The sequence below is a fragment of the Corvus hawaiiensis genome, chromosome 26 (assembly GCF_020740725.1).
Source record: "Corvus hawaiiensis isolate bCorHaw1 chromosome 26, bCorHaw1.pri.cur, whole genome shotgun sequence".
Classification (NCBI taxonomy): Eukaryota; Metazoa; Chordata; class Aves; order Passeriformes; family Corvidae; genus Corvus; species Corvus hawaiiensis.
The window spans coordinates 41,739,341-41,749,459 of NC_063238.1; positions in this window are offsets into that span (position 1 = coordinate 41,739,341).

The window sequence follows — 10,119 nt, forward strand, 5'->3', positions numbered from 1 at the left end:
ACAACCTATGTGTTACCTTCCCTAGACACATGGAAACTCCATCACAAGGGATCTTTTGCAAAGAGTAATTGATCTTAAAAGCCTTTTTTTGTCTCATCCTAGAGTGCTTGAAAGTGGCTTCCTAGAGCAGGTCTGGCCTCTGAGTACAGTAGTAACAGCTTGTTCCTGCACTGTCTCCTTTTTGGGTGTTACTGATTAATCCTGCTGCTGTTTGCTGTTTTGCTGGAGGGGTTGTATTGCTTTCTCGCTGCTGAGGAGATAAGCTGCTGCCTTGCCATGGGCAGAGCACAACAGGTATTTAGTTCCAGTGCTAATACTTTCCAACAAAAAGTTTGTTTTCTGCAACCAATCTCGTGCCCAACTTTGAAACACTTTCAATGGGTCTATTCACTGCACAGCTGCCTGTGTGAACGTATGTGAAAGTTACTCAGACAATCGCCTTGTGTTTGCTCTCCTCCTCCCACTGGGTGCCCAGCTTTTCCTGAAAATGCTGACGGGAAGTGGCAAAATCATCCTGAACCTCTGAAATGACTGAGCCATCTTTTCATACCTTTCAAGGCCAGTTGCTGCGATAGCAGGATGCCACAGTCAGTAGCTAAAGGATGTTGATTTCTTATGTGCTGGAGATAAGAAGCTAATACTGCCTGGCTTTCTCTTGATGTGCTTTTCCCCCTTCACTCTTCCATACCTTTGAATCCTTTCCCATTTCAGCCAAGTCTGGTGAAGTGCCAAAGATTGTAGATACCAAAATTCCTACACTTTTGCAAATATTAATTGCTGGATAAACGAAAAGTCTCTTTCAGTGCCTCCAGTAATGGAAATACAATGCTATGAGGACACTACATATTACCTCAGAGCAGAAGTTTCTAAAAATCTCCACAATCTCTCTGTAAAAACCCTTCCAATCTCTTTAAAGCAGGTTTCATTGATCCACTTCTCCAAGGACAGCTTGTTCATTGCAGTGAATGATTTTCAGGGTTTTTTTAGGTCCTCTCCCATACCTTGTTGCCCTTGTAGTTCCCCAGTCTGTGAGTCTTGGACTGGATGAGCTGAGAGACCTCAAAAACTGCCACTGCAGGAGGATGGCTTTGTGGCTTTGTGGCTTTGTGGCCTGGGTCATGCTGGTGATGGGAGGGAGGACCACAGCAGTGTCCTCCAGCCTTGGTAGCTGTGCTGGTTAAATCAACTCCTTTTGCCACTCATGACATCCAGCTACGGCCTCAGAAGCAGGGATTTATTTTGTCAAGGAAAGTATTGAAGCTGGATGGGTTGTGGTGGGGGAACAGGGAGACAAAGGGCAATGGCTTTAAACTGAAAGAGGGAAGGTTTAGATAAGATATTAGAAAGAAATTTATTACTGTGAGGGTGGTGAGGCTCTGGCACAGGTTGCCCAGAGAAGCTGTGGCTGCCCCATCCCTGGACGTGTTCAAGGCCAGGTTGGATGGGGCTTTGGGAAACTTGGTCTAGTAGAAAGTGCCTCTGCTCATGGTAGAGAGGTTGGAATGAGATAATCTTGAAGGTCCCTTCCAACCCAAACCATTCTGTGGTCTTATAACATTGCATTGTTTCAGCCTTGAAACCCAAGAGGCCTGAGTTGAAGTCAGAGAAATGGCAGTGAAAGATAACATGGACTTTTAGATCAGAAGTGGATAAGCCTAAATATGTGGTGGGATCTTTTCAGAAATAAACTCATCTTGTTTTATGTTTTTGCTCTGTAGGTAAGATGGTCCCTTTAGGAGCCCCAGACACACCAGCAGGTCACAGCTGTGCTGTATGTCTGTTGTATGTCTGCCCCTGGTGGGCACTCTCTGGCGATACCCATGTCCTGCCCCTAGTTCCTGTCCCAGTTATTCCTCGTTCAATCTCTTTTTCCTTGTGCTTGCTTCCCTTCCCTTTCCAGTTCACAACTGTCCTGAGCTGTCTTGCAGACTCTGACCTTGCCATCATGGCCTCCTTCTCCTTGCTTCCCATTTGCCTTCATCCAATTATCATGTTGCCTTCTACTCTCTGAGAGGAACTCTGCCAAAAATTCCCCCTCTGTGCTGTGTGCTTGCCAGCTCTGAGCAGGAAAATACTGTTTCCTGCTATTTCATTATCAGTGGTCAGGAAAGTTTCTCCCGCTGAGGGAAGGCACTTCAGTGAATTACATCCCTCCTCAGCTGTCTCAGAGGAGATCATGTACGTTAAATCCGGTCCTTTCTGTCCCTAATTTTCCCCTTGTAGCTGCACTATGGATGGCAATAAGAAGAACAGAGACATGAGGCTCATCCCAACTCCTGATGGGCATCCTCAGAGCCCCTGCACGATTTGTCCTTATCTCCCTTGAGGACACTATATTTGTCCTAATCTGAGCTACCAGGCTCAAGAGAAAGTCCCAGTGAGGATAAGAGATGCTACAGCTTTCCTGTGAGGGAGCAAGCCCAGGCTCTCCCAGGGTCTCTTGTTAGGGAGCAGACAGCAGAGATCTTTTATTCCAGGTGAGTTGGCACATTTGCTGGTTCTATAACTGGACATGGTTCTTCAGGACACGTATATGGCTCTTGATGTGCTTTTTCCTGGGACAGCTGCTATGTGTAGTACCACGAGGTGGTGACAAAGGTGACCACTGCTGTATCTGTTTTAGAACTGATGCAGAGGTGTTGCAGACTGTGACAGTTTCACCCACCACAGTCAGAGGGAAACAGGCTTGCCCAGGACATCTCATCCTAGGGAAAGTCTCCTCTTGGATGCTATGGAATCTGGATGAAAGGTCACATGCAGACACCTGCTCCTGTCTACTGTCACCTTCGGATTCAGACAGGAATTGCCCTAACTCGCAGATCTCACTGCAGCTTAGGATAAACTGGGAACTATGGGACCCTCTGGCAGAGGGAGCAGCAGAACTACCAGTCCCTAAGGGAGCTTGGCTGAGCAGGATAAATTTTGGCAAGCATCTGATGAGGTTTCTTTGGCAGTTCTGCACCTGCAGGTCTTTCAGCCAGAGTCTTGCTCTGACCCGTTCTCCTCTGCAGGTACAACCCTTGCCTGTTATAAAGGATGGGACATGTGTGACTGTACGCACAGTGTCTGGCATGTTGGGGTCTATGATTCATGAGTCAGAGCTAGAAATCAACCAAAGAGAATAGCCAGCAGGGGTGAGTCACTGCAGGGTTAAAATCCTCCTTCCAGGTCAGTCAGACAATGCAATTCAGCCACCTTCCCTTCCTTCCCATGGATGAGTGTTTGTGCACTTACAATACAGCATCTTGTTTAATGAAAATGTTTTATTTTGATAGTTGAAGGCTTCTGGTTACGTAATTGCCCTTGTAAGGCAGCACAGAGGAGAATTTTAACAATATTGCTGGCTCTTATGCAAGACTGTTGCCAGTGTTTACTCTGCAGACATGTGAATCTCCTCTGTCATTTGGGCAGAAAATGATGCCTTAATCTTCTAAGACATTTATGAAACATTGGATTACACCAGGATCAGTGTGCTATCATCTGTAAGAAATTTACTGGCTGATTAGATTGCACAGAACTTTTCAAGGCAGGTTTTATATTTAAACTTTGCATTTCCTTGCTGGAAGAACAGCAGACATCAAGCTCTTAAGAGCCTTGGATAAATCATGAGGTCCTAGGTCTCAGCAATTACTACCAGCGGAAAGCTGGGCTTGTGCATCTGTCAAGAATAGAAGCTGTATGGCTGATTACTGGTCTCCTAGATACATTTTCATCATATTTCTCGGCTAAAGGGAATTAAACAGACCTAAATTGCACAGTAATGCTGAGAGGCCATCCTGAATCTTATCTGTTCCCTGGAGAGCTGCGAGATGATTTAATGACACAGGTTTAGTGTATCAAGTCACTTGCTGAAGCAGTGACTTCAGAGCTAAATTAGGAACATAATAAGATATAGGACACCAAATCAACTTCAGCTAAGTTTGCTCTGGCAGGTGCCAAAACTATTGTTAAAATTTGAGAAAAAATCCTTTTTAGTTTTGTTTTTTTCTCCCTGCTCCTTTGGCAAATTGGAGGTTTCTGAGATGTGTGTTGTGATGCTGTTATGGTGCAGGAGAGCATCTGAGGTTAAAAGCCTGGTTTTCAGCCTCCTTTTGTTCATGGCTCCTCATGTTTTCCAGCAGAGGTGCAGCCCATCCATGGTTTTAGACAGCTGAAATAGGTTTGTGCCTCTGCATGAGCCCCAGCACACAAAGGTACCCCCAGCCCATGTTGGAGCCTTTGCCACCTCCCATCTCCAAACAGACTCTTCTTGACCAGAGACTTGGACCCACAATAACCAGTTTTCGAGGCTCAAGATGTCTTTCAAGGAAGTAGAGTTCAAATCTTGAAGTTGTAAGTGTCATAAAAATTCTGCCCTTTTAAAAACACCCTTTTGAGTGTAGTTGGAATCATGTGCTCACATGAGTGTCAGATATATGCAGTGTTGGACACAAATAATGATCATCTTGCCACTCTCCTGACTGCAGTAGGATGCTGGCCTAATCTACCCAATGTTGACCTTTCTTAGGAAGTCCAGCTCTGTGATTCCTACACTTCTCCATGCCCAATAAAATAAAAAAGCAAGGCTTGCTGCAAGTTAAAAGTAGATACCTGGTATCCTTTGGAAATCTGATCACAGTCCCTGCCCATAGGTACACAATACTCCAGGCTTATTTACTGCTTTTCACCAGATGTTTGTGAATCATCAATCACCGGCCAAAGGTTTCCCTCCCCACTTCTTTCCTCTCCAGTAAAAGAGCAATGGATCCTCTGGTTCTGGCCATTCCTCCTCTTACAGGTAGGGAAACTGAGGCAGGGACTTGGCCGAGCTGGAGGCAACAAATGTTGTGGGCTTGGATGTTCCAAGGGCAGGTTAAACTGAGAGTTCTCAGGACTGGTTCAGGCATGCTTGTTCTTGCCTTGGGGCAGAGGGAAGGACAAGGTCCCCTCCTCGTGTCCTTCCCAATCCTGCTTTCAATGGTTTGAAGATCCACCCAGTTACTTTGGAAACAAGGCCCTCCCACCAGTGACACACAGGGTTTCTTACAGTCTTCTTGTTTATGTCTTACCGATGCTCTTGTTCCCACAGTGTTTGCAGTGCTTGGGGCTCTGAGACTGTGAGTGCAGGATTCAGGGAATGACGTGCATGGAGCACCCACTAGGAATGTGAATGCCCCCAGTGCATGGCAGGGGGGAAGGGAACTGCAGAGGTGGTCCTGACCCCAAGGGAGGGACTGGGATGCCCACAGGCACATTTTGGGACTCAGAGCGAGTGTCAGCATTGTGGACAGAGATTGTATCACCAGGGAAAGGCCAGGGCTCTCTGGGTGTGACAGAGAGTCTTGCTGTGGGTGGGAAGGAGTTAATTTCTCCTTGGGTGGGGAGGGCAAAGAACTGGGTGTGGGTCAAGTAGGCACATAGTGTGAAGCAAAGGAATGGCATTACCTGGGAGATCTGTGGCTAGATGTGGAGTAAACAGTGTTTTGAAACCCCCTCGAAATAACTCAGCCTTCCGGGAGAGCTCTGCCACAGCAGGGGTGAGTCCCCGGATCAGCCTCGTGTGGGATTGCAGGAGCAGGATGGGCAGGCTGGGAGACGCTCCGGTGTGACACCTCTCCAGGCACTGAGAGCACGACACCATGTCTGCCCCACCTTTGTCCAGCTGTAAATGATTAAACAGGGCACTGGGTACCAAAGTGCTTCCCATGGCCCTGGACCAGGAGGAGGAAATCACAAGCTCCATCCAACAACCATCACCAATGTTAACTCCTGGGATGGGGATCCAGGCTGGTTGTGTAGCCATAGCCCAGAGCTCAAAGTCACCAGCTTAATGAAGCACATAAGGAAAGGCAGCTGAAATAGAATCGATAGAGTCATATAGGTTGGAAAATACCTCTAAAATCATTGAGTCCAAACATCAACCCAGCACTGCCAACTCCATAACTAAATCATCTCCCCAGGTGCCACATCTACATGTCCTTTGAATCCCTTCAGGGATGGTGATTTCACCACTTCCCTGAGCAGCCTGTTCCAATGCCTGACTACCCCTTCTGTGAAGAAATTTTGCGTAATATCCAACGGAATCTCCCTTGGTGCATCTTGAGGCCATTTTCTCTTGTCCTGTCACATGTTACTTGGGAGAAGAGACCCACCCCCACCTGGCTACATCCTCCTTTCAGGGAGTTGTAGAGACCAAGAAGATCACCCCTGAACCTCTTTTTCTCCAGGCTGAGCCCCCCCAACTCCCTCAACTGTTCCTCACCCAATTTATGCTCCAGACCCTTCCCCAATTCTGTTGCTGTTTTGTGGACATGGGCTAACTGCTATTTATCTGTCTGACTCACAAATAAGTACTGATCATGGGTCTTGTTGCCAAAACCCCTGTTCAGAAGCAGGAAGGTAAATCACCTGCTGGAGGGCAACCAAAGACAACGCTCTGGGCCCGCTGTGCTGTTGCTCGGAGCTGGATGGAGGCGGTGGTGTGCCCCAGCCACTCTGCCTTGGCAGGGGTTCCACAGCAAGGTCTGGCCAGGGCAACCTGAGGTCTGCTGTCAAGGCAGAGCCCCCCAGGCCTCCTGGCACAGAGAAGATACGAGAGAAGGACAAATGGCACAACTGGTGTTATTCCAGAATCAACAAAAAACTGCCTCTTAAAGAACCCTTCCTGACATGAGGCCACACTGGTGGGTACAATGTTCACATAGTGCATCCATGCTTTGTTTCAGGAGTCTATGATTGCAGGATAATTCAAGTTGGAGTGGACACTGGAAGGTCTCTAGTACAACCTGTGGCAGACCTGGGGGAAGGACAAGGAGTCTCATTTGTCATGTGTCACTCCTGGGGAGCAGAGGGTGGCCAGCAGGACCAACACTGGTTTCTGCAATGTTCCTGACTGGAACAGTGAATCACTGTTAGAGATGTGGTCAGCACATGTAGCTGGGCTGTCTTCTCATTCACATGTTACAGTACGGATACTGCAACATGATGTATCAGACAACGAGGCCCGTGGAAAAGAAATATCTATGGACAGATTCTTGATAGATGTTTCAGAGATGTTTGTTTCTCCAGCTGCATGGCTGGGATCTGCCGAGGAGCTGCTGCAATCACGGGACCCGAGGGTCCTTGCCCGTGCAGGGGAACACAAAACAACCGATGGGGAACGAGGCTGACCAGGGGCGAGGGAAACCCCGTGCCTCCCCCTCAGGGCCCCTCTCCCAGGACCCCATGGCAGGGGGGAGGGCCCCAACATTCACATATCTTATAAGCTTCCAGGATGGGTTGAAGTATGTAAATATATCAAAAAATATAGATGTAGTGTTTGGCTCATCTTGAGATTTCCATCCAGATGTGAGATTCATATAGAAACCCAGAACTGAGTTAATCAGGTGTTGAGCATTGTGACCTTGCCACAAAGCAAAACTCTTATGTTGTGACTGATATAACTGATGTCTCTCAGTCGAGCACAGAGCTCTGGGCTCCTCTAATTGTGAGGGGTGGCATGTCAGAACACCTGGCTATAGAGGAGCGAGCTGTAACATCTCCGTGTAGCTGGTGGGGAGCTGTACCATGAAGAGATTCAGTGGGTTTTAGTCAGAGATACTTCTAAGCATCTGAAATAATGTGTGGTGCTTATGTTTAGGCAAATGGGTTAGCTGTACATTCACTCAGTTAAATTGCTAATTAGTCTGCACTGACAGTGCTGATGAGCTCCTTGGTGGCTGTAATGTGAGATCAGGCATTAACACACAAGGAGACACTTGCAATTAAGCATTGTAAGCTGCATCTGCCTCCTGTCTCCAGTGGCTTTCCAAATACCTCCTTGGAGGTCATGCAGGAAGGTTGTGATGGAGATGGGGAACGCTTCTGGATCTCCTGACTTCTCAACTTGCTTGCTTTCACCATGCCAGGGTGCTGACATGTCTCATGTCCCCACCTCTTCACCTCCCTCCAAGCATCTCCTCAAGCAGCCTCTTGGCTTGTGCTTTGAGGCTCAGGCCACCATGGCTGGCTTGGCTCAGAGAAAGCCTAGAACAGGGGTGTCCTTGCCCACGATGAGCACTCTGAGGTGCTTCAGGGTTACAGGTCAATGACAACAGCATATAATATCAGCAATAACTCTATTATTCTTCTAATTGACAGAGGAATAACAACAACTACTATCATTAATATTCATAACAGTGGAAGTGAAAACAGGTGTTAGTATCTACTATTAATTACCATTACTGTGCGAACTTTATGAAGTTCAGCAAGGCCAAGTGCACAGTCCTGCATGTGTTTTGGGGCATTCTTAAACACAAATGTGGTCTGGGCATAGAATGGATTGAGAGCAGCCCTGAGGACAAGGACTTGGTGTGCTGGTGGATGAGAGGCTGGACATGAGCTGTCAATGTGCACGGGTAGCCCAGAAACCCCCCGTGTCCTGGGCTGCTACAAAAGCAGTGAGGGCAGCAGGTGAGGAGGCGATTCTGCCCCTTTGCTCTGCTCTGTGAGATTCCACCTGGAGTGTTGCATCCAGCTCTGGAGTCCCCGACATTAGAAGGATGTGGACCTGTTGGAGTGAGTCCAGAGGAGGCCATGAAGATGCTAAGAAGACTGGAGTACCTCTCATATGGAGACAGGTTGAGAGAGTTGGGGTTTTTCAGCCTAGAGAAGAGAAAGATCTGGGGTGACCTTACAGCAGTGTGCCAGTACCTAAAGGTGCTACAGAAGAGCTGGAGAGGGACTTTTGACAAAGGCAGTGATAGAACAAGAGGGAATGGCTTTAAGATGACAGATTAGATATTAGGTAGAAATTCTTTACTATGAGGGTGGTGAGGCCCCGGCACAGGTTGCCCAGAGAAGATGTGGCTGCCCCATTCCTGGAAGTGTTCAAGGCCAGGCTGGATGGGGTTTTGAGGAATGTGGTCAGGCATCGAAACAGGATGCCCCTGGAAGCCATGGAGTCATCATACCTGGAAGTATTTAAAAGATGTGTAGACGTGGCACTTAGGGACATGGTTTAGTGATGGAGTTGGCAGTGCTGGGTTAATGGCTGTAAATGATTGTAGAGGTCCTTTCAACCTAAATGATTCTGTGATTCAATGATTCTCTGTGCAGGGGTAGCAGGGATGTGGTGACAGGGGCAACTTTACCCACAGTGAGGGACGAGGGTTCTCTCGGTTCCCATTAGCAGGTGGGTCCTGCAGGTGCAGGAGAGTCACTACTGTGGCCATATCCCACCCTGACCGATGTTCTGTCACCAGTAATTCATATCCTGGGTGCTTTGCAAATGGAGCACTGAAGATCCATTTTTAATTGTTTGGGGATTATGCCAGCTCTGGGGTTGTATCTGAAGCTCAGCAACGTTGCAGCTTGCAAGTTGCACTACTGACATCTGCCGCTTGCTGTTTCATTTCCTGAATGGGTTTTGGATAGTGCTGCAGAAAGGACTGGATGTGAAGGGAAATAGCCTCAATTCTCATCACCCTGATGGAGCTTGAGCACTCAGTATTGCCAGGCTGGTTGCTCACTATGGATAATTCATCACTACAGTGTAAGGATCCCCTTAACCACTCCACAAATTGCCCAGCAGTGCCATGTGCTGTGAAACTGGTGGACATGGAGCATGTTACAGACCTCCCCAGGATGGGGCAGAGAGAGCTTCTGCTTTGTGGAATGGTTCTGGAGGGGAGGGAGGCAGGGTTATTGTTGTCTTAGCTCTCCCTGGGATAAATTCACACCAATCTCTACCAGCAAAGAGAAATGTTCCCCTAGGGACAGCTCCACGTGAACATGCAACCCTTGGCTCATGGTGTTTCTTGGTTGATTACACCAGAGTGGCTAAAAGTTTACAGCTGTTTCTAGTGAAAGGATTTGAAGAGCAGTAGCCTGAATTTGTTGATCCTGCAGTATTTCCCACAGGAACTTGGGACTGTGTTTGAAATGTCTCAGATGATGAGGTCTGTGTGGGCAGATTCCTATGTAGCAGCATCTTGTCCCATCATGAAGGTGTTGTTGTGCTGTCAGTGAGAGAAGGGATTTTGTGTGTGTTGGGGAGTAATAATGGAAATGTTGCGACTGGAAAGAATGGAAATTGGATGAGGATTGAGGTAGAAGCACCAGAAGGGACAAACAGCAGAGGGCTGCAAAAATGGCAGGTGT